This window comes from Acinonyx jubatus, chromosome B2, assembly GCF_027475565.1.
Source record: "Acinonyx jubatus isolate Ajub_Pintada_27869175 chromosome B2, VMU_Ajub_asm_v1.0, whole genome shotgun sequence".
Lineage (NCBI taxonomy): Eukaryota > Metazoa > Chordata > Mammalia > Carnivora > Felidae > Acinonyx > Acinonyx jubatus.
Window position 1 is genome coordinate 29479027 of NC_069385.1, and position 25312 is coordinate 29504338.

The following is a 25312-nucleotide window of genomic DNA, read 5'->3' on the forward strand; positions in this document are numbered from 1 at the left end:
TAAGTTTTAGAATTAAAGTGTAAGAAAAATGACAACTGATACCACAGAAATTCAAAGAATCATAAGAGACTACTATAAACAACTATGAACAAACAAAATGGACAACTGAGAAGAAATGGAAAAATTCTTAGAAACATACAATTTACCAAGACTGAATCAGGAATAAATAAAAAAAAAAATCTGAATAGACCAATTACTAGTGAGAAGATTGAATCAGTAATCAAAATATCCCAACTAGGAAAAGCCCAGGACCAGATGGCTTCACTGGTGTATTTCACCAAATCATTTAGAGAAGAATTAATACCAATCCTTCTCAAACTCTTCCAAAAAGTAAAGAAGAGGGAATGCTCCCAAACTTATTTTACTAGGACAACATTATCCTGATACCAAAACCAGAAGAGGACACTAATAGAGAAAAAACAAAACAAAACAAAACAAAACAACAAAAAAAAAACCCCACAACTCTAAGCCAATATTCCTGATAAATGCAGAGACAAAAAAAATTCCCAATAAAATACTAGCAAACAGAATTCAGCAGCGCATTAAAAGAATCATTCACTATGATCAAGTGGAATTTATCCCTGAGATGCAAGGCTGGCTCAACATATGCAAATCAATGCATTATATCATGTTAATAGAATGACAGAAAAGAATATGATCACCTCCGTAAATGCAGAAAAAGTATCTGTAAAATTCAACATCTACTCATGATAAAAACTCTTAACAGATTAGGCATAGAAGGAACACATCTCAACGTAAAGAAGTCCATATATGACAAGCCCACAGCTAACATCATATTCAATGGTGAAAGGATGAAAGTTTAGCCTGTAAGATCAGGAACAAGATAAGGGTGCCCATTATTGTTACTCCTATCTATCACAGTACTGGAAGTCTTAGCTAAGCAATTAAGCAAGCAAAAGAAAGAAAAGATATCAGAACTGGATAGGAAGAAGTAAAATCGTCTTTATTTGCAGATTATATGATTTTATGATATGATATAAAGAAAATCTTAAAGACTCAAACAAAAAACTGTTAGATCTAATCAATGATTTAGTAAAGTTGTAGAATACATAATATATAAAATCAGTACCATTTCTGTACACTACAGCAAAATTTCTGAAAGAGAAATAAAGAAATTGATCCCATTTGTAATAACATAAAAAATCATAAAATTTGAGGGAATAAATTTAAGTAAGGAGGTGGAAGATCTGTACACTGCAAAGTACAAGACATTGGTGAAACAAACTGAGAAAGACACAAATGACAAGGTATTTTGTACCTGTGAATTGGAAGAATTAATATTGTTAAAATGTCAACACTGCTAAAAGCTATCTATAGATTCAATTCAATCCTTATCAAGATTCCAATGGCATTTTTTACAAACGCAGAAAAAAAAACACTTCTAAAATTTATATGGAACCCCAAAAGATCCCCGAAATAGCCAAAGAAATAGTGAAAAAGAAGAACAAAGCAGGAGGTAAGAAACTTCCTAATTTCAAGCTATTGTCATCAAAGCAGTATGGTACTGGCATAAAAACAAACAGACCAGTAGACCAGAACTGAGAGCACAGAAATAAACCCAAGCATATATGGTCAATGAATATTTGACAAGGCCGCCAAGAATGCTCAATGGAGACAAGACAGTCTCTTCAATAACTGGAGTTGGGATAATCGGATACTCACATGTAAAAGAATGAAACTGGACCCATATCTCACACTACTCACAAAAATTAATTCCAAAATGGACTAAATACAAATAGAAGACCTGAAACCATGAAACTCCTAGAAGAAAACATAAGAACAAAGCTCCTTGACATGGGTCTTCACCCCACCTCAAATACTCTGTTTCTTTTTTTTTCAAATACTCTGTTTCTGTTCCCACATTTTCTTCATAAGTCTCACTGTAGAGATGAATAATATTTTCTCATGTTAATGTAATCTCATTTGTTAATAATTTGTTTTATGGTTGTATGAGTTGTTTGTAATTTATTTGCTATTGAATGTAATGCTGTGATGCGCAATATAAAAGTTTTTGAAAGGCTTTATTTCCAACAGTTTGTGCTATATCTCTTTTGAAATAGTTCAGGAGCTCTCAGGAGCAAAAAAAAAAAAAAAAAAAAAAAAGAAGATGGTACATTCCAAAGGGTTTTTACTCCAGTGAGTTTAATGAAAGGGCTGTTTACCAATACGTGGGCAGGATTAAATGTACCAAGAAGGGTAGGTTAAGTACGTAGAGGCTAGCAAAAGTGAGACACCATTACCAAGCCTTTAAACCTGAAGTGCAAAGATAGAGAGACTGGTAAGAGGTGCAACTCTAGATACAGATTGACCAGTGATAAGCTGTGGTGGTAAAGGAACACAGCCACTGCTAGAACTATGATGAAATTGGGAAGGGTGGGATAAATACTCCTACCTTTCTCTCCTCCTGCTTTCTTATCTCCTGCCATGTAGCCAATTGGCTGAGCCCAGCTGGAAGCCAGGGAGGGGAAGTGGTGGTGGAGAGGGTCCCTAGTGAAACATTCTACAGGGGTCAGCCTCCTGGAGCACAAGAAATATATCTCCATGGGGAGGTGGGATGGTAGACAGAAAATAGTGTAGAAGGCCTATATTTTATTAATTCAATACAATATCCAAATATTTAAAATTCCAGTTGTTTCTAGCACTCTCTGCCCCCTTTCCTGCTTCATTCCACTCCATAGGACTTGTTACCCTTTAGCATATTTTGTAATGTAACACTTTATTTATTTTTCTCTCTCTCACATAAGAAATTAAGCTCCTTGAAGGCAATAGTTTTGCCTGTTTTCTCCACTGCTGTGACTTCATAATATATTTGTTGAATGAATGAATATATTAAAGGTACTTAGCAAACCAGAGAAGAAATCTTTATACAGGACTCTTTAAAAATATAAATAACTGAAGATAAGAGATTTACTCTGAATGTTTAATGTTGTAATGTGGTTTTTTAAAGCAAAGAACTTACACTTTAAACTATTTTCAAATATTCCATAATATTCATAATAAATAAAACAAAAGAACTTACATTTAATACAGCATATAAAAATATCTCTAATAATGCATACTTACTAATGTGCATTAGTAAAATAAATATAGTGCTTTCTTATTTAAAACTAATAACATTAGTATAATATAATGCCATAAAGAATTAATGGCAAAAGTAAATGCTTTATGCAAGTTAATTGTCCTTTAAAAATTTTTTTTTAATGTTTATTTATTCTCAGGAGAGAGACAGAGACAGAGTGTGAGTGGGGGAGGGTCAGAGAGAGAGAGGGAGACACAGAATCCGAAGCAGACTCCAGGCTCTGAGCTGTCAGCACAGAGCCTGACGCGGGGCTTGAACTCACTAACTGTGATGTCATGACCTGAGCTGAAGCCAGACGCTTAACCGACTAAGCCACCCAGGCACCCCAAATTGTCTTTTAAAATGGCATATCTCTGAACTGAAAGTCAGAACACGTATGCCATATATTTTTTTAATGTTTATTTTTGTTTTTGAGAGAAAGAGTGAAAGTGAGCAGGGGGAGGGCAGAGAGAGAGGGAGACAGAGGATCAAAACTGGCTCTGAGCTGACAGCAGGGCTTGAACTCATGAACCATCAGATCATGACCTGACCCGAAGTCGGATGCCTAACTGACAGAGCCATCCACGTGCCCCCATGAGCCACATTTTTAATTGGTGCTCTTCTGTGTAAACTTAGAGCTGCTGTTTACTCATGTTCTTCATTGAGGTTAAAATTTTGAGGGACTAATAGTCCCAGCATGAAGCAGATGTGTAATACATGTCCAGACCCGACTATGTGACAATCACTGTAGTAGAATAACTTATGGCAGATGGACATCAACTGATGTGTTTCTCACTTTACCGCCTATTCACACCCTATCCCAGAAACTAGAATTTAAGCTGTATAAGAATAAAGACCTTGTTTTTCTGGTTCACCACTGTATCTCCAGCTACTGCAATAGAACTTGGCACAAAGTAGATGCTTAATAATAATTTTTGAATGAATGTTTGCACTCCTCAACAGCAAAGCTATATCAAGGAATTTATAAGACATTTTGTTTATAGCATAATAGCAACAGATAGTCTTTCCCTTCAATGAGCTTACAAGGAAGATAAGACATCCTTGTGTAAAAGACACTTACAAAATGTTATTGGAGCAAAGGAAGTTTAGTCCGATTACCCAGCCCAGGATTCCCAACACCCACCTGGTAGCTATCTGTCCTTAGGCACAAACTTTTCTTTGCAATATCAGATTCAGTGACATTAAAATAAAGTATAATGGCACATACTTCATAGGACTCTTGGGAGAATTAAATGAAATAAAGTATATAATGAGCATAGCAAAAATATCAACATATAGCAAGCACTCACTAAATGCTTATTGTTAGTGCTTACAGCTCCTACTAAAAAATTCTGTGATGTAATTAACTGTTATAAAGTTTGTTTTACATAAAGTTGAAAAAATATTTGCTGGTATCACCTCTGATAATTACAACCCATTCTCATTTAACTAATTAGTTTTCTTGGACAAAGAGTAGCCTGCATCTGAACTTCATAGCACATGCCTCAACAAACAAGAAAATTATTCACAAATTAACATCACTAAATAAAAGTGATTATAGAGGAATGAGCAACTTTCTCAACTAACTTCTTATCCACAAAATCATGGGTAAAGCAGGGCATTTATTAAAAATGGAGAATTGTTAATGAAACTAGGAACTTGTGCTAATCTGTGGCAGTTATCTTTAACCATAAGAGTTTTAGTTCACTAATCTGTAAAAAGGTTTTTTGTGTAATACTATTTACCACTACTTGCTTCTGGCACTATTCAAGATATTTGCCTTCCTCCACAAGGTACCTATGCTTTTATCTGTAAAATATTATCTTTAACCACAAATGACGAGGTCAGAAAGTCTTACAGAGCAAAATACTGAGGAGAATATGTTGAAATAGTGAGAATTACATAAAACTTGGATCATTTATTAGTACTTGAGCAACAAGTACTAATTTTTCCTGGACAGTTAGTCCTGCAGGTTTTTAGGTTCACAGATGTATAAAATCAAAATAGTAATGATATTTCTAATTCAAACATGACACAGATATGCAAAATCATTAAAGAGACTTATCTGGAACATCCAACATTTCAATATGTTTTCTACTAGTAAGTATTTCAAAACCAAAATCCCAAAGTCTTAATTGTTCCAGCATATAATTAAAATTCAACATTGGAAGCCTTCTGAAGGAAGTTTGTTAGTGACACAATTGGCCAAGCTTATATTTATACATACACAAAAATTCTGTCTCTGCATTTATGTCCTTAATAGTAAGGGTATTAGAAGATGTAAATATGTGTTACAGCTGCTGGAACTTTGGAACAGCATTGGAATCTGAAAAGTCAGTGCTGATTTATTCCACACATCATTTGACAGAAATCGTACATTAAAAAGAAATAAAATATTATGAGATTTTTATTGCAAGTAAGGTTCACATATACTTTCATAGAAAAAGAGTGGGGAAAAGAGAGCATCTTTAAATGTCTTTACGATTAATGCCAAGACACTCTGAATTGGCCATGTCACAGAACAGCAGAAGAATGTTTAAGTTAACTACCATCTTCACATACATGTGCTATAGTTTTTAGAGGAAGTTTTCACTTGGTCTATTTATTCAGACAGTATTATATGCCCAACAATAATCATGTTTATGTCTTCATCCTGTTTAAATCAGGTTTAAGCACACAGCTGTAATATGTTCAATTTTTAAGAAACAAAGTCAGTCCAGTTTCATGAGTTTGGGCTTTTTAGTCCATATTTGAATTTATTTTTCCTGGAAAGGAAAAATAGTTATAGCAGCACTTGGTGTGGTGCCATGAACATAGTGGAGGTTTAATAAATATTTATCACTGTTGAAGTTAAAAGGAACACCGATCTGCACTCTGCATGATATGTTGGAATAGGACCATACTGCTTGCAAAAGGCATAAACATTTGGTTCAGCATCTGAATCTTAGACAATTTTTGAAAATGATTCTTTTCCAGGTGGCCTAATCTACTACAGAAAGTATAAGATGTTACCTATAACTATGATTAAGAGTCATTAAAGTCTAAAGCACTGTTTAAAAAAGCAGACTCTACAGAATGCTGAAAAGTCTCACTCTTTGTGTTGTGATCTGATCGGTCTTGGCAGCAGATTCAGAAGAGAACCCCAGCTATAGACCTATAAGAGAGAGGAAGGTAAACCAAGTAGGGACAGGGCCAGCCTGATAATAGGACAATAAAATTCCCCCCAATTTCAGCTTCTAAGGGGACACACAAAACCTGAGTCCAGTCCAGCTTAATGTTGATAGTCATCATCTCAAATATGCCAGGTGAGAGCATGACACCAGAAATTGGTTAAATGGGAAGTGTTATTATCCAATAAATGACAGTTTTATGTTTGGAGTGGGAAGGGTTGTCTCGGTTATAAGAGGGCCTTAGTCAGTGGACTGCAGACAGAACACTGGGATAGGATCCAGATCCCCCAGAGAGAGGGGGCTGGCAAGACCAGTCAGCTTTCCAAGCCCAGACAATTTGGCCAGGGTTCGGGGCTGGAATCCATTACCAGCAGAGAGTGAAGTCCAAACACAGAACAGAGGCAAGAGTCTACATATACAGTAGGGTTAGAATTGGGACCAAGGAGCTTAACATTGGTGGCCACACAGTCGTTTATACAGGCTCACTCTACAGCAGGCTTGGGGCAATAGATAAGTTCCAGACACTGTTTATTGATAGGAATGAAACTCCTGACAGCCTGCCAAGCTTGAGTCTCATTTGAGTAACAATTTGATGGTGTTGTGTCTATAAGTTTACGTTAAGTCGTATCTGCTTCTTAGGCATGGGTATGCAAGAAATGTCAGTTTGAAGTAGTAGGTTTTTATTTTGGAATAAACTTAAATAAACCCAAACCTCTATTGACCATTCGCTTATATACTAGAATGTCAGTTCCACAAAAAGCATCATTGTTTCTCTGTTCACTGAAGCCTGCCATATGCCTAGCTGGAACACAGCTAACATTCAATAGGTATTTGTCAAATTAAAGAAGGAATTAGCCAAATATTACGCACCACACAAATGACCTGAAAGCTTCAACGTATGTCCTGAAGGAGACCCTTATCTCCTGTAGCAGCAGGGCTGAAATTGCTGAAAATCAAACACAGAACTTTATACTGCAACTGACTGAATAACAATGCAAGTTGAACTCCCAGCTTCATGGAGTGTCTAGCATTAAAGTGAGGGTATTGGCTTGGGAAGGGATGGGATCCTGAAAGTTGGAATGTGGGAACACTTTGATGATGCTGGGGCCATTGAGCCCCTAAATTCTGATGAAACTTCTTTGCCGGTGGAAGCAGCCCCTCCACCCATAAAGAATGAGGCCTCTCTACCCCCAATAGAAGAGAACTCTTTACCCCTGAGGGGATTAATCTTGACTGAGAAAACTGTAATGGCCTCTCTTGAGGCAACTGTCATACAAGACAATGTTTAGTCTCCTCAGGACCAACTGCTACAATCTCTCTTTGCTTCTAGACCTATAACTTGACTCAAACCTCAGAAGGCCCCTAAAAGTAAGGTACAAGTACGACTCATAAGAGGTGTGCTCCACTTCCCCCTCCCAAATATTTAAACTTTCTAATTTATACAAACAGAAATCTAGAGAACATGTATGGAAATGGACATTGAGGGTGTGGGATAATAGAGAAAGGAACATAAAACTGTATCAGGTTGAATTTATTAATTTCTCAGTAAGCAGAAATTCTGTATTGAATTATGCAGCTTGGGGAGTTAGAAAGGGCTTGAACAGTTTCTTTGGTTGGTTGGCTGAAACATGGACCAAATGGTGGCCCACAGTGAGCAAGTTGGAAATGCTGGACATACCTAGTTTAATGTAGAAGAAGGGCCTCAAAGACTTATGGAGATTGGAATGGACTTGTCTTTTAAGACATACTCACTCACTCTGGGAGTGTCCAGAATACGTACCTTTCATCAAGACTGTAAGAAATAAATTTGTGAGGGGAGCCCCAGCATCCTTTTTTTAAATTTTTAATGTTTATTTATTTTTGAGAGAGAGAGACAGAGTGTGAGTGGGGGAAGGGCAAAGAGAGAGTAAGACACAAAATCCAAAGCAGGCTCCAGGCTCTGAGCTGTCAGCACAGAGCCTGACGCACAGCTCAAACTCACGAACCTTGAAATCATGACTTGAGCCAAAATCAGACGCTTAATCAACTGAGCCACCCAGGCACCCCCCAGCATCCTTGAAGAGCTGCGATCATTATTCTCTGGAGGCCAGACCTTACAGTGGGGAATGTAGTCCTTGAATTGGGAAACCTAAATGTAATGAGAGTAAATGGATCATGGTGTGGCAGGGGTGAAATGAGGGCATTCAACTACCAAAGGCAAGGTGGGCAGGGTTACCATAATAGCAGAGTGAAAGCAACAGTCACAACAGTCCGACTCATACAGACCTATGATACTGGCTAGCTGAACATGGTGTTCCTATAAGTGAAATAAGTAGCACGTCTACTAAATTCTTACATGATCTGTATAAGCAAAAAAGTTCTAAGTTAAATGAAAAGTCTAACCTGAATCATAAAAACAGAGAGCCATGGCCTCTCCCAGACTTGAGCCAGTTTACAGACCCAGAACCCCTTGACTAAAGGGGAGGCCAAATGCCCTTGAGGAAGGGCCCCAGTACACTGCCAAAAATTTATACTATTAACCTTTCTCCCAGTCTTTCCCACAGGGACTTATGGCTCTTTACCAGAGGACCTGCACATTGGGGAAAAGAAAATAATCAGATCTCCCAGGGACTACTGGACACTGGCTCTGAACTGACACTAATTCCGAGAAATCCAAAATATCACTGTGGTCACCAGCTAGAGTAAAGGCTTATAAAAGTCAATGGAGTTTGAGCCCAGGTCCACTTCACTGTAGGCCTATCAGTTCCATCAAACCCAGTGGGTCAACCAAAATAACCCATAGTTATTTTTCAGTTTTGGAACTCATAATCAGATTAGACAGACTTAATAGCTGGCAGAACTCCCACATTAGTTTTCTGACTTGCGGAGTTAGGGTTATTATGGTGAGAAAGCCAAGTGGAAGCCACTAGAACTGCCTTTACCTAGGAAAATAGTAAAGCAAAAGCAATACACATTCCTAGAGGGATGGCAGAGATTAGTGCTACCATCAAAGGTTTGAAAAATTGCAGAGATGATGGTTCCCACCACATCCCCATTCAACATGCCTGTTTGGCTATACAAAAGACAGATGGATCTTAGAGAATAACAGTGGACTACTGTAAGCTTAAGGATGTGGTGACTCCAGTTACAGCTACTATATCAGATGTGGTTTCATTGCTTGAGCAAATTAACACATCTCCTAGTACCTGATACGCAGCTATTGATCTTGCAAAAGCCTTTTTCTCCATCCCTGTCATTTAAAGCCCACTGGAAGCAGTTTGCTTTCAGTGGGCAAAGCCAGCAAGAGACCTTCACTGTTCTACCTCAGGAGTATATCAATTCTCCAGCCATGTCATAATTTAGTTCATAGAGATCTTGATCACCTTTCTCTCCACAAGATATCATACTGGTCTATTACACTGATGGCATTGAACTGACTGGATCTGGCAAGCAAGAAGTATCCTAACCTTGTTGGGAAGACATTTGTGTGTCAGTGGGTGAGAAATAAATAAAAAATTGTGAGGGGTCCAGTGGTGTGGGGCATGTCAAGATATCCCTTCCAACACGAAGGATAAGTTGCTGTATCCAGCACCCCCTCTCCAACCAGAAAAAAGGCACACCACTAAAAGGGCCTCTTTGTATTTTGGAGGTAACATATCCCTCATTTGGGTGCGCTACTCCAGACCATTTACCAAGTAACCTGTAAAGCTGCTAGTTTTGAGTGGGGCCCAGAATTTAAAGAGACTTTGCAACATGTCCATGCAAGCTGCTCTGCTACTTGGGCCATATGATCTGGCAGGCAGATCCAAAGATGCCTGAAATATCAGTGGCAGACAGAAATCCTATTTAGAGCTTTTGGCGGACTCCTATAGGTAAATCACAGTGTAGGCTCTTGGATTTCGGGAAAAAGCCCTGCCATCTTCCGCAGATAACTACTCTCCTTTTGAGACTTATACAGGGTCTTATTAGAAGCTGACTGCTTAATTGTTGGCTCACCAAGTTAGGAAGCAACCCCACTGCCCATCATGAGCTGGGTGCTATCTTACCCATCGAGCCATAGAGTTGGGCATACACAGCAGGACTCCATCATCAAATGGAACTGGTATATACATGGACTTCTATAAGGTTGACCTGCCTATGGCCATTACTGAGTGCCCAACCTGTCAGCAGCAGAGACCAACACTGAGTCCCTAACATCACACTATTCCCTGAAGTAATCATCCATCTATCTGGTAGCAGGTTGATTCCACTGGATCCCTTCCATTATAGAAGGGACAGAGTTTTATTTTTACTGGAATAGACACTTACTCTGAATATTGATTTGCCTTCCTTTAATTCAATGCTTCTGCCAAAACTACCACTGTAGACATATAGAATATCTTATGCACTGTCATGTATTCCATACAACATTGCTTCTGATAAAGGAATTCACTTCACAGCAAATGAGCTGTGGTCATGGGCGTGGGCTCACAGAATTTCCTGGTCTTACTGTGTTACGCACCATCCTTAAGCAACTGACTTGATAGAACAGTAGAATGGTCCTTTGAAGACTCAGCTATAGCACAAGCTAGATGCTAATACCTTGCAGGACTGGAACAAGGTTTTCCAGATGGCTGTGTATGATCTGAATCAATGTTCAATATATGGAATTATTTCTGCAATAACTGGAATTCATGGGTCCAGGAATCAAAGGATGGAAACAGGAGTAGCAGCACTCACTATTACTCTTAATGACTCACTAGCAAAATTTTTGCTTCCTGTTCTTGCAACTTTCTGTCTGCTGGCTTAGTCTTAGTTCCTAAGGAAGGAATGCTTTCACCAGGAGACACAACAATGATTCCTTTGAACTAGAAGTTAAGCCTGCCACCTGACCACTTTGGACTCATTGTGTCTGAATCAACAGGCAAAGAAGGGAGTTACTGTGCTGTCTTGGGTGACTGATTCTGACTGCTAATGGGAAATTGGACTGCTACTCTACAATGCAGAGCAGGAAGAGTATGTCTGAAATATATCCCTTAGTATTCCCATACTTTGTGATTAAGGTCACTAGAAGACAAAAAAAAAAAAAAACCAATCCAGGCAGAACTACTAATAGCCCAGACCCTTCAAGAATAAAGGTTTTGGTCACCTCATCAGGTAATCAACCATGACCAGCTAAGGTGCTTGATGAAGGCAGAGTGAATATAGAATGGGTAGTAAAAGAAGGTAGTGATAAATACTAGCTATGACCATGTAACCAGTTACAGAAATAAGCACTTAACTGTCATGAGTTTTTTCTTATTTTTTTGTGAATATACTTACATGTATATTAGCTTATGTATATCTCTGTCTTATTTCCTCTCTTATTCCCCTGTTATGTAACATAAAATGTATTGACTTTGTATCATAATACGTAAGTATTGCTAATTTTACATCATGGTATTTAAGTTATAGGATATCAAGAAGAATAGCAAACATCACTCAAGGACTTTACCTCCTCTTCTAGAGAAGGGGCATTTTCAGTTGTATGCAAGATGGTTGTATGGTCCTAGATAAAATTATGACCTTGTTATTGTCTTCATTTGGAGAGTAATTATGGCTTAAAGAGATGCATATGGGTGACAAGTTGATAAGGGATCAATTGTAATGGTTAAGTTTAAGTGTCAACTTGACTGAGCCATGAGGTGCCCTGATATTTGTTAAAAAATTATTCTGGGTGTTTCTATGAAGGTGTTTTTGGATGAGTTTAACATTTAAATAGAGAGACTGAGTAAAGTAGATTGCCCACTCTAATGTGGGTGGGTCTCATTCAACCCATCAAAGGCCTAAATAGAACTAAAAGGCTCAGTTGATTAAGAGAGAATTCCTCCTGCCAGACTGCCATTGAGCTGGAACATCAGTGTTCTTCCATCAGACTCAAATTCAAACATCAACTCTTCTGGGTCTTGAGCTTGTCATGCTTTGGACTAGAACTACACCATTACCTCTTATGGTTCTTGGGCATTTAGACTCAAACTGGAACTGGAACTATACCATTAGCTCTCCTAGACCTCCAGCTTACTGACAGCAAATTTTGGAACTTGTTGGCCTCTATAATCGCATGAGCTAATTCCTTATAAAAAATCAACAGAACATATATGTACTAACTGTATAATCTCATATATATCCCATCGATTCTGTTTCTCCATAGCATCCTAATGCATGAAGTTTCAGGGTTGGTTAATTCAGTAGCACAAAAGTATTAAAGACCAGATTCTTGCCATCTTCTCATTCTGCCATCTTAATATCTTGCTTATCAGCTTATGCTGGTTCTTCTCATGGTGCATGTGACTGCAGCAGCTGCAGACTACTTCTGAGAGGCCTGAGAAAATTGAAACTTAAAAGCTTAAGTTATGGGAAACTGAAACCTAACCAAGCTTAACCAGCTTGTTCCGCTTCTGTACAATTGCTTGGCGCGCCCATGTATTCCTGATCAATCATTATTGCCTGGCACATCCATATATTCTTGATCAACCATTGTTACTTGGCACATCCGTGTACTCCTGATCAATCATTGTTGCTTGGCACATCCATGTATTCCTGATCAATCATTGTGATACCCGTACCCCCGGCTGTGGTCTGACCTAAAGGCAGGAACCAATCGAATACTGTTAAGTGTCCAACTTTAAACACCAACCAATCGCAGCTCTGTAACTGTGGAAAATTCCTGATTTCCCCATGACTTTTGTACCTGTCTATAAAAGGGGTGTAAAAACCTCTCTCAGGGCCTCTTGGCGTCACCGGCAACGGGGGCGCAGAGGTCCAGGTTCGAACCTGCAATAAATGACCCTTGCTGCTTAGCTTTGACTCTGGACTCTGGTAGTTCGTTTTTGGGGGTCTCTTAGACTCTGGGCGTTTCACTTCTTCGTCCAGCTACATCCAGAGTCAGAATAATGTCACTGGTTTTTTAAAACATGTTTCTTTCTTAAAACAAGCCTTTCTCAGAAGTAACCAGCAGACTTCCCCTCATCCAAAGATGAAATGAAAATTGGCCAGAAAGATGACATGCCTCTTCTTAATCCAGTCTCTGGAGAACAGAATCAAATTACAATGATTGGCTAAGAATAGTCAGATTTATCCTCTTGAAACAAAGGATCGGAGTCACTTTTCCTCAGCCAATGGCTACATAGCAGGTGAACAACTGGATAAGTTTTAACAGCAAGAAAGAAGAGGGAAATAAACTTGAAAGCAAACACCAGGACCTACTATAACTTTCCTGCCCTAGGATAGCCCTCCATTTCCATGGAGATGGGAATCTGAATTTTCCTAATGGTTCTGAACCTCAAAATCAGATTTTCCCACTAAGTGACTAACAGCTGTAGGATAGTAAGTGTTCACAGTGCAGATTTCTTCACTCACCTCCTCCCACCCCACCCCACGTGTAGATGCCAAGAGCCCTCCTCAATAAACCTCTCATATACAAATCTCAGGGTCCGTTTTCTGGAAAATCCAGCCTTCTCAGGAGTAGACAACAGAGGGGACTGGGCCACAGTTGATGGGATATTCAGGTGTGCTCTACTAGTGGAGAATATGTTCTGATGTCTTCTCCAGAGCAGGAATTGTATCTGTGGTGAAATGCATTACAACTTCTGTAACTTCTGTTTGTCTTAATTCGTATGTAAAAGTTCACATTTAAGATCAAAATTTCTCCTAATCTAGCTATGGAGACAGATATACTTTTTTAAAAAAAATAGTTGTCTAAAAAAGCACACAAGTAGATTTCTAAGGAAAAGCTTTAAGCAAAAGATTTGCAAATGTTATTCTTTTCTCCCTTTGTGCTGATATCTTTCATAAAAAGGCATGGCCACCTTTGCATAAATTGCTTTAAAAACAATGATCAAAGTATATTTGATTCATCTGTTCCATCAGAAGGAAACATCATTACTAGGCAGTGTCTAGGATTTCATAACCCATTTGGAGATTTTTCAAAGGATCTCCCATAAACAACACCTATAAGATGCAAGACACAGTCTTGGAGATACAGAAAGGAGTAGGATATATTGCCTTAAGGAGCTTATACCCTAGTGGAGTATAAAGAGAAGAGGAAAAATGTAGTGTGATAAATGCATGAGGGGTGAGGGTATTATGAGATGACACATCATGTCACCTCATTCAGCCTACAAGATAGGAGAGGCTTATCAGAAGTAAGTCAGAAGTGCACCTAGCAGAAAATAGGCTTGTAAGGAGGAAGGGAGTTCCTGGAAGAGAGGAAGATATGCATAGAACTACATGTAAGAGCAAACAGGAATCATTCTAAAAATTGGGAGTATTACTACTATACTCCCAACACCCAGATCAGCACCCAACAGATGCTGAATCCTCAATCAGTATTCGCTAAGTAGATGAGGGAATAAATGAAATAGTTGTACTCAGTTGACACATAAGAGTGTAAGGAAGGAAAGGGGTAAGCATGATGTTGGAAGAGTACATGAAGAGTCTTCCTAATATGTCAACCTTATTCTGAAAGATATGGAAAACTTAAAAATTCAAGCATGGTGGCTATGAGCAGACCCATTGAGCCATGCACGGAATAGATTTAGAGGCACAACTGAGGTGGGGAGTTTAGTAAAGAGACCATCACAGAATCCAGGCAAGAAATAGTGGGGACTTAAGAAAAAAGCAACAGAAACAGAGAAATTGTAAAAATCTATGAATCGTGGGGATAGTTTCAAAGTAGTATGAACAAGTCTTGGGTAACATTTTGGATGTGGGTCTTTGGTGAGATACAAACACCATTTGCTTTGAAAAACCTTGGGAATTTTATTTGCCATTTAGAGTACACCACATAATGTGAGTTAGTCAGTTGTCCAAACTGAACCTATCTCTGAAAGAGAAACCTTCACAAAGTCATTATAATCCCCAATGGTACCATATCTTCTCTAGTTTTCTCTGTTCTAACCCCTTCCATTTCCATGGTAACCCATGTCATAAAGATAAAATAAAGAAATACTTCTGATATCTCTATTTTTCAGGGCTCTTGTTTTTCTTGGATGTTCAAAAAATTGTCCTTGACACCCAATTTTAATTACTCTGAAGAAATAAAAAATCAACTAAACATTACCAAAGGGAGAAACATATATTTTGTACCTTTCTCAATCTATATTCTTTTTCCAGGGTAGCTGCAGCTAAGCCCCAAACTAAGATATTTACAGAACTTAATCATGTTCGCAAGAATAATAAGCTGGAACATACAAAAGCAACAGGAAGGCCTTGCTGGCCACTCTGTATTGTGCCACCTTGAAGACATGATCACAGATAGTAAAAAACAATGGGGGAGAGAAAAAATTAAAAGTTCTATTCTCCTCCAAGTTCACTCTAGTTGTTCTGTTCCAATATTAGATCTTTTCATGATTAACACCAGCCTTCTAGAGTCAGTCTCCAAAATCTGCCAACTTAATTTTTTTATATTCCTACATGGTGTAACTCATCAATAAGCTTGAGATGCAGCAGGAGGGGACTAATTTCAAATATGGTATGACATGAGCTAGAATAAAGTATCATCATCATTATGTTAGTCACGTATCACCCACTTTTCTCACAGATAGGTTCACTGTAAGATGAAGAGTAAAGGAGGAAGAATAAAAATTTTTCAACCCTAGTCCCAAGGCTAATATTTAACATTTTCATTCCATGTGTTAAAAATTTGTTAAGTGAAAAATTTAACTTAAGTGAAATTTATGTTAAGTGAAATCTGGGGTATCAGGCACCAGGTGGCATTATCAAGCAAAAGTGTGTCGCATCCATTCAAAGCAGTGAGATCTGCCACAGCATAAGATTGAACCAAAGCATGTCTTTCTTGTGTCCTGCTTCCAGTTGCCTTGTCTGTCTTGCTGATTCCTATTATGTGGATCCCATTTGGGGTTTCTAGTGTCTTTTCTATTTGACCCTTGGCATCGCCCCTTCAATAACAGTAATTGTCTCTGAAATCTACCACATTGACACTTTCCCCTTACATTAAGCTTGAGGACACCAGCAGATCTCCAGGTCTGCCCCATGTCTGGTGTTGCTATAGCTTGTACAGTACATGCTTTTAGGACCCATCAGTGAGCCATGGAAAATATACACGTTAAGACTGGGCATTCAAAATTGGATTGTGATGAGGGTTACCCAATGTATAGATTTGCTAAAAATCACTAAACTGTACACTAGGAATAGGTGAATCTTCTGATCTGTAAATTATACCTCAGAAAAGCATAAAAGAAAAGGTTTGGTCAGATAATGAAAGTAGGTAGCACAAGTTTGGATCGAACTGAACCCAACAACAACAAGAGTAAATATAGACGGTGCTATCATCACGACAAGGACTGACCACACAGAAAATCAGCACATTGGGGCAAATCATAGGATCTGTTAGTTACATCAGTTCCCAGTTACGGGAAGATTGGAGAACTATTAAAAACCCAATTATTGAAAACCCTTGTTGTTGTGTGGTGATTCAGCAGAATTAACACTGGGATCTCAATGCTTCCCAGTTGCTGGGAAGAGCACTGCAGCAAGGAATTTGCATTTGTCATTTGGGGCTTTAGTATGTAAACCAACACTGTTCAATTTAAGGACACAAAAAAATGATTTCTTACAAAGGTATGAGGTCATTTACAGAATCGAACAATAAAGCATTGGATAGAATATTGAAAGAAACAGGACAGGGCCGGCGGCCTGGTGCGGCCCTCAGTTCAATGGTGAGACTGGGCCATGGTGCACATGTAAGGCCTCCAGTTCCAGTACCTAAGGAAGCGCTCAGTGACCATGGGGCCCAACTCGTCCCAGGACTCAAAGGACTTGAGTTTTGGTCGCTGGCGCCACCCTGCAGCACCACGTCCAGACCTTCATGTCCCCAGGCAGCAGTGGCCAGGGCAGAGCTGCCCGGAGCTGACCTCATAGCCCAGGCCCCAAGCCTGTGGTGATTTCCACCTGCGCTGCGTCCACCAGAAGCGCGCGTTCACGGACAGTGTTTCAGAGGCGTGGGAAGCCGCCGCTGCAGCTGCAGCGCGCGTGCACGTCCGGGTTCCCGAACACAAACATCAAAATCGTGATCGCTGCCTGTCCAGCGACAAGAGGGAGAGACGGGAGGCGCCGAGTTCCCCGTGAAACCCGAGCAGGCCCACATCTCGCCCCTGGCCATCGACATTCCAGACACCACGGCCCACTTCATCAGCCCCCTCGCCTCCGGCTGCGGGAACCACCAGTGCTGCAAACTGGCCCATCCAGCCCCCGGGGAGTACAAAACTCGCTGTGGAATCCCATCTGACTTCAATTTAATGGCCCACAACTCACAGACAGAAAACGAACAGGAAGCTTCTGGGTAGAGACAGCCTAAAGGATGATACGAAGCCACCTATTCCTGCACACAATTAATCATACAAGCAATTACGATGTTTCCTGATAAACCACTCACCCTAAATGGAATGTATATGCACATCACTAAAAAATTATCCATACTACAAGGGCAAGCAGAATTCAATACGCCACAATGTCTCTCTGAATTGTTATTGCATCAAAGTACCAGGTTCCCAGGAAGAACCAGGTAAAGGTTCCTTCTGGAGGATAGATCCTGCCTCCGAAAGCAAATCAGCTAGGTAGGTTTTTAGGAAAGGAGGTCTAGGGTCTTGCTTCAGAATCCCTCTGGGACCGCTCTCGGAAGTGACCGGCCTCTCCCAACCCCGCTGGAGCCTGTCTGCTCCCCCCCCCCCCCCCCCCACCTCCCAGGGGTCGAGAGAAGATTCAACAGCCCTGGAGCCCAAGCCTGGCGCCTCACAGCCCCTACGGGCCTTCGTCCAGGAGGGCACCAGACTCGCCTCCATCTAGTCCACCCATCTTAATGGTCCTGCAGCCGCAGGGCCCGTCACCTCCACCGTCGCAGCCCCCGTGACCACCTCCACCTCCCAGCAGCCTGCCATGCAGACGGTTCGCGCCATGCACTGGATCCCTGTGGTGCCCGTCACCAGCGAGGCCCGCCTGGCCCCAGCGAACGCGTACGCTGTCGCCGGGCGGGTGGCCGGTCACTCAGGTGGCCGTGCCGGCCCCTCCTAAGCAAGAGCCTCAAGACGTGTGTGAAGACCACGAAGAAGGAAAAGTGAAAGTAGAACCTATTCTTGCGGTTAGCCGTGCCACACGAGGCGCCGCTAGCGGGATCATCCAGATGTGACAGGCCACCCCGGTTCAGACGGTCACCCCCAGGTGGGCACCAGCTACCAATAAAAACTGTAAAGCAAAACGGGACTCACGTGGTGCCAATCCGCGCCGCGGGGCACGGCCGGGCGTCCGGGGCAGTGGCGAGTGGTCGGAAGCGGCTGGCGACACACGCGTCAGGGTCGGCGTCTCTGCCCACAGAGCGCGGGAACCGCGACCCGTCCGAATGGCTGCGGCAGAAACGGGTCCCGACCGCAGGCGGCCAGAGCTTCGTCTCGCGCTGAGCATGGGAAAGCTGCCGGCCGCCATGCGGGAGGACGGCGTCCAAGTCTGGCCACTAGGAGAGCTTTTCCTACTTTAATGTCAACTCTGTGGTGGCAGAAGGGGACGCTGCCTCCCACCCACGTTGCCAGCGCATTCTCTCGGCAGGTAGAGGCCCCTGCGGTCGGACTTCTCCTCAGCGCTGCAAACAAAAATGCAGGCGGCCTTCAGTTAAAGACGGAAGTCACACCTGCACAAAGCCACACGCGGAAGGAAACCTCCTTCCGGCAGCTGGGTCCTTCCGAGAGGGCCCAAAGCTTGGGGCAAGCTGACCTGCCAGGGCGTCGCGGGGGCCACCTCGCCTCGCTCAGGGGACTTGTGGGCAGGGCACTGTGGGTAAGACAGTTTTTTGTTGTTCCCATGTGGAATTAGAATATTTCGACGTGTACTTTCTTTCTTTACCAAATGGGGGTGGGGAGGCGTTGACATTTCAAATCACTCCATTTCTACTCTGGAATCACACAGGACTTTTCGCGTGGATTTCGTTTTGTTTGTTTTGCAGTTTTGTTTGTTTCCAGCTACGGATGATTTCCTTTTGTTTGTCCTGTTAAAGTTCAGATGGAACTGCTTGATAACATCTGCAAGTTTTCTGTGTTAGAGCAGGTGCCTCATGCATTTAATCCACCTCCATTTCAGTGTGTAAGGGTGGCCCTACAGACTGGACAGACAGATAACCTCTTGTTACATTGAGGAAAAAAACTGCTGGACTCACAGGAGCTGCACTTAACTGTTTTTCTTTCCTGCTCTTTTTTGTAGTTTCTTTGTGTTGATTTCTTCCCCGCCCCAGCCCCCCACCCCCAGACGTAATATTCCACTCTAAGTAGAACAAGTCTTCTAAGGAGTATGTAGGTTTCAAACAACAGAACTGTTACTACTTCGACTGGAAAACAAAAGATTTGACCTTTTACAACACACCCTTTTCAAAATGTCACAGATCTCTCCGTGGCTTGTTCGCCATTCAGTGTCATCGGTTCCAGGCATCATCAAGTCCAACCACTTGTCTACCTCATGATGTTGGCCCTGTTCACAGGTAGCTGGAGCTCAGGTGGAACAGAAGCTGCGTGTTGACAGGAGGGTCTTGGAACAAGTGCCCTGAAGTTAAGCGTTGAAAACATCTAAGTTGTTTTCTGATTTGTAATAGGAAATTCCCCACAGCCTTTCATAACTGATCCAGTCCTAGGGCTGACTTCTCTCCTACAAAAATTAAAATCCAGAGCAAAGGAAACAAAGGTAAGAGAGTGAGCACTATGGCCCCCTCCCAGCTTCAGTTCAGGCTATCCCAGAAGAAAAGCCACAGGCCTGCCCAGAGTGTTCCACAGGGTCAGGGCTGAGGAGCCCTGCAAATAGAAGGCTTTGGCCTTATTGTGAATTTCTAAATGTCATCATCATAACATTATTTATTTAAGTATAGTTATTTTGGTATTTAATTTTTCTTAGAGGGGGAAAAAACCTGTATTTTCCTGGTGGAATGAAAAGATTCAGAATGGTATATAGTTAAGCAATTTAAAAAGATTTATGATTTACCTACAGACCAAATATGATAAATCTGTTCTATCTATGTATTGTGTGTCAAGCAAAAGTATGGAACTGTCATAATGTTATTGCAAATAATGCATATTATAAACTACGAAATTACTGCAAAACAGATAATTCCAAGAATCCAATAGTCAGGACTAATTTATAGTGTCTTTGGATTGCTGCCATCAGATTAATCATCAATAACTGTGTTACCCCATTCAAGATTTAATTTCCAGAGAGAGTTTATTGTCCTTGCTTAGTTCAAGTGTCCCTGTGTCCATGTCTTGGCCTTAGATAAGGCAAAAGTAGGGCTTTTTCATTGACATCCCTTCCAAGACCACATATAATGGGAGAAGGATTATTTTCCACATGAAAATCTCAGTATTTTTACCAAAACAAGAAGGAAGAGGTGCTGGGTAGAAAACACACACACACACACACACACACACACACACACACTCACTATATTAAGATATATTGTCAATTAATAAAATTTGAAGTTCTTTTTCCAGATAGTCTGCCCATTAAAAAAAGCAGCTGGGTTGAGATTAACACAGTCGCAATACTTTCTCAGGAAAAGGACTAGAAAGAACATGGTAGAGCTTGGAGTAACAAAAGGACTGGAGTAACTATAAGAAAAACTAGAGACTGGGGAAAAAGTAGGGTGAGAAGGCTCACAGAAAGAAGAATCAAATGCAGGGAACCCAAGAGAAAATAAAGGAATAAGTATGACTCAGAGAGCAAGGCCAGAATGTGGCAATCACTCCTGGCCAGCAAGGGCACTCTGGGTGTATTAGACCAGTGGTCAGCCCCGATCAACCCCATTCACCCACTTCTGTCTTCCCTTGTTACTCTCTGCCTCCCAACTAAGTCCCACAGTGGGTTTAAGTCAGTTTGATCAGGTCTTTCTTTCATTAGGATTAGCTCAGTAATTAGAGATCAGTATCTATTGTAGAACCAAGTGTGTTTTTTCCAAGAAATTTTCAATTTCCCAAGAAATTTAATTTCTGAGAAGTATAGGTTAAAATAATCTAGTGGGAAAGGGGCTGTGAGTTTTTATGGCTTTGACATTTTCTAAGGAATCTCTATACCCATCATGGGGTTCAAACTCACATTCCGAGATCAAGAGTTGCATGCTCCACCAACCGAATCAGTCAGGTGCCCCTGGCTTTGACATTTTCTGAGCGATGTTAAGAGAATGAAATTCAGTTAAAATATAGTTAGTGTCTACTATGTGCAGAGAAGTATGATAAATACTGGACAAAAAAAGGTGGACAGCCATCATCATTGCTCTCAAGGTGCTTGCTATAGACTAGAATGCCTTTGTTCCCCCAAATTCATGTGTAATATCCGATGTGATGGTATTTGGAGGTGGGCCTTTTGAAAGATGACTAGGTCATGAGGATGCAGCCCTCATGAATGGGATTAGTGCCCTTATAAAAGAGGTTCCAGAGAGCTCTCTTGCCCTGTCTTCCATTTGTAGACACAGAGAGAAGATGGCAGTCTGAAAGGAAGAAGGCTTTCACCAGACACCAAATCTGCCAGCTTCTGAATCTTGGACTTCCCAACCTCTAGACCTGTGAGAAATGAATTTATGTTGTTTATAAATCACTCAGTCTCTGGTATTTTTGTATGGCAGCCAGAACAGACTAAGACAGTACCTATCATACAGGATGAACCAATGTTCATTATATATATAAATGCAATCAATGTGTTTCAAAGGCATTGGAGCATGAATATCTACTCTACACTGGGGAATTGGCCATGTGAAAGGAGAGGTGACATTTGCAGGGAAATGGGACTTTGACAGATGGACAAAGTGGATGATAGTGTTCCAGCCAGAGAAAATAATATGCAAAATTATGACTGATATGACATGTTTCTACTTTAAATATTGGAGAAACTGACATCTTCCAGAACTACATATAGTGTTTCTGGTCAGGGGATAGGAGAGTAATGGTGGGGCTGATATATGTGGCTCACTGTAGGCCATATATATCGAGTATTTGAGGCAAACCTTTGAAAAATTCTGATCAGGGAAGTGAAATGCTAAAGAGCCTTGGAAAACTGTGAAGAGGGTGGATTGAAGAAAGATGAGATGTTCTGCCCTAAGGGGCTTCTGTATCATCCAGGTAGAAGTAATGGGAGTAGATATGGAAAGAATGGAATGGATCTTTAGTACATAAAATAAACAGCAATTGATATAATAAAGGTTACGAGTTATAAAGCTCTATTTGTCAGGCACTAGCATTGTGTAATGACTAAAACTCCAGATTCTGGAACACAGTCTTCTGAATTCAAACATTGTGTTTCCATCTATTTAGTAGCCATCATGGGCAAAGTGCTCAGCTTTCCTGCACCTTAGTTTCCTTATCTGTAAACTACGACCTACTTAATGGAACTGTGACGATTAGTTACTATATGAAAAATACTCCAGTGCCTGAAATACAGCAAGTACTCACAAATCTTAGGAATTATTATATAATTTTCCATATGAGTAAACTGTAATATACTTAGATTAAGGTTAGATAACTAATGTAGGAAATGTGTTTCAAATTCATGTTTGTCTAGTTCTAGAGCATGAGCATATAACTTCTGGTATTACTCCAAGTTGTCTGACCAACAGACTATGCTCAGTGATAGAAGCTTGAAAAGGAAAAAAGGCTTCAGAAAACTAAATGATCTGTGTTTGATTTAAATGTTTTATTTAAACTTTGGATTTCCTATAGTTTCAGGTTTGGGAGTTGCATAATCTTTAACTCCAAGGGTTCACTAGAGATACTATCCTATTTTCTTTTAAGAGAAGGCTCTTTCTTCACTAATAGTCCTTGATGTTCCCAGTTACCATGATTTAAATTGGGGGAGGACAACAGCCCTAGAGGCTGTGCTAAACCAATCAAATTCTCTTACTTGAACATTTATACTGAGAAAATTGGTCCTGCATGATAACAGATCATGCATGCAACAGACAATTTAGGGGTATCTTGTTTCAGGTTAATGGGATTAAATCATAGGCAGAATATGGAAGAGTTTGAATTACAGACTAAGAAATTCTGATTTTATTATACTAGCAGGGGAAAAATCACAAAAGATTTTGAGTAGGAGATTGCTTGTGAAAATAAATAAGAATATTGAATTTATAAGGTTATATAAAGTGAACTGAAAGTTAAAAAGGTCAAGTTTATTGGGAACATAGATTCTTAGTCTGCCTCAGACTAGTAACAGCTGTTATACAAAGTAATGGATAATGCAAAGGTTCTTCTGAGGAAGAATTTACAAGGCTTGGTAATGGATAAAATATAAAAGGTAAAGGAAAGAGAAGAATCAAAAGTTAAGTAAAAGATTTTGAGATTAGAGTGTAAATTAGCAAAAATACAGAATCTAAGAGGAAAAGATGTTTTTAAGGCATTGAATTAAAATTTTTAGGGGCGCCTGGGTGGCTCAGTCGGTTGAGCGTCCGACTTCAGCCTGGGTCACGATCTCGCGGTCTGTGAGTTCGAGGCCCGCGTCGGGCTCTGGGCGGATGGCTCAGAGCCTGGAGCCTGCTTCCGATTCTGTGTCTCCCTCTCTCTCTGCCCCTCCCCCGTTCATGCTCTGTCTCTCTCTGTCTCAAAAATAAATAAACGTTAAAAAAATTAAAAAAAAATAAATAAAATTTTTAAAATGTTGAGTTTCAGGTAATGATAGACCATTTAAGTAAAAAATCTCTATATGGGTATTTGATATTAAAAGATTTCAGAGCTAGGAAGTATCTTAGAAATTATCATAGTCCAATTGTTTTATTGCTCAAGTGAGAAAACTGAGATCTAGAAGGATAAATAATTTATCTAATATAACACAAGTAATTAATATAGAACTAGAACTCAAGCCTTTTGACCCCCAATCTTTTAATTGATTGGTTATAGCAGAAGATATATCAAAATGATAACATTGGAAGTCTACAGTGATATAATATGTTGAAGTCATGAGATTTTTCAAAATTTATTTTGAGAAAAATAGAATGAGCAGGGCAGGGGTAAAGAGAAAGGGAGAGAGAGAATCCCAAGCAGGTTCTGCACAATTAGCATGGAGCCAGACATAGGGCTCAAACTCACGAACCATGAGATCAGGACCTGAGTCAAACTCAAGAGTCAGATGCTTAACCAATTGAGTCACCCAGGTGCCTTGAAGTCATGAGATTTTTAAGGTGGAGAGATAGCAAACAATTTACAACGTACATGCCAGCACCAATAAATTAGTAATAACTGCATGGATAAGTTGAAAGCAATTCTGAATCTGTGTCCAGGCTTATTGAGAAGGAATGATATGGCCATTAGTGATCCTGGCCAATAGCAAGATTGGAGAAGTGGGAAGCATATATGACACCTGCTGCCATTACCAGTCAGAAAGAATATTGCAGTCATAATCATGAGGAAGAACTGAAAATATTTGAAAAGGTAAAAAACCGGCAAAATTTCTTAATAGCTTTGCATCAAGTAATAACATTTCCTTTCTATTATTTGGTTCCTATCTTAAATACAAAGTGTTAGATAAACTGCTGAAGGCTTATTGGAAATATGAAATGTTTGAATATTTGGGAAGTCATGATGCAAGAAGTTGAAAAAGATTAAGAGGCAGAGAAAAAGAGGGAAACAGAGAGAGAAACAAACTATCAATTGAACTTTTTTAATAACTTGGTTTATTTGGTTTGTATATTCCCAGATTTAGCTTAATTTGTTTTATTCAGATACTACCTAGTAAAACTTCTTCTGAAATAAATTATATATGCTAAAGTCAAGATGTGAATTGACCAAACACATATATCTCTTCCTTTTTTCAATAACCTAGAAAATGGTTATAAAGAAAACACACACCACCACACATACATATATATGTGTATACATACCTATAATATATGTGAGTATATACACAAACTCAATAAAGAGAACAGAAAGTAGACCATCAGCAGAAAAGAAATGCCATCAATTTCTTTTTTTCTAATTTTTTATATGTTTATTCATGTTTGAGAGAGAGGGACACATAGAATATGAGTGGGGGAGGGACAGAGATAGAGGGAGACACAGAATCCAAAGCAGGCTCCAGGTTCCAAAATGTCAGC

The 25312-nt window shown here is 40.1% G+C and overlaps 1 protein-coding gene and 1 pseudogene across 1 annotated transcript in view; one reads left to right on the forward strand and one right to left on the reverse strand.

Annotated features, from left to right (window-relative positions):
* The window catches only part of PDE7B (phosphodiesterase 7B), a 581511-nt gene extending 562643 nt beyond the window's left edge, over positions 1-18868 (reverse strand). Inside the window, exon 1 of the mRNA XM_053222207.1 lies at positions 18471-18868. The gene's annotated coding sequence lies outside the window, so the exon portion shown is untranslated. The remainder of the gene's footprint in view (positions 1-18470) is intronic.
* On the forward strand, positions 14347-18736 carry LOC113598537 (forkhead box protein K2-like; annotated as a pseudogene).
* Positions 18869-25312: the final 6444 nt, after the last annotated feature.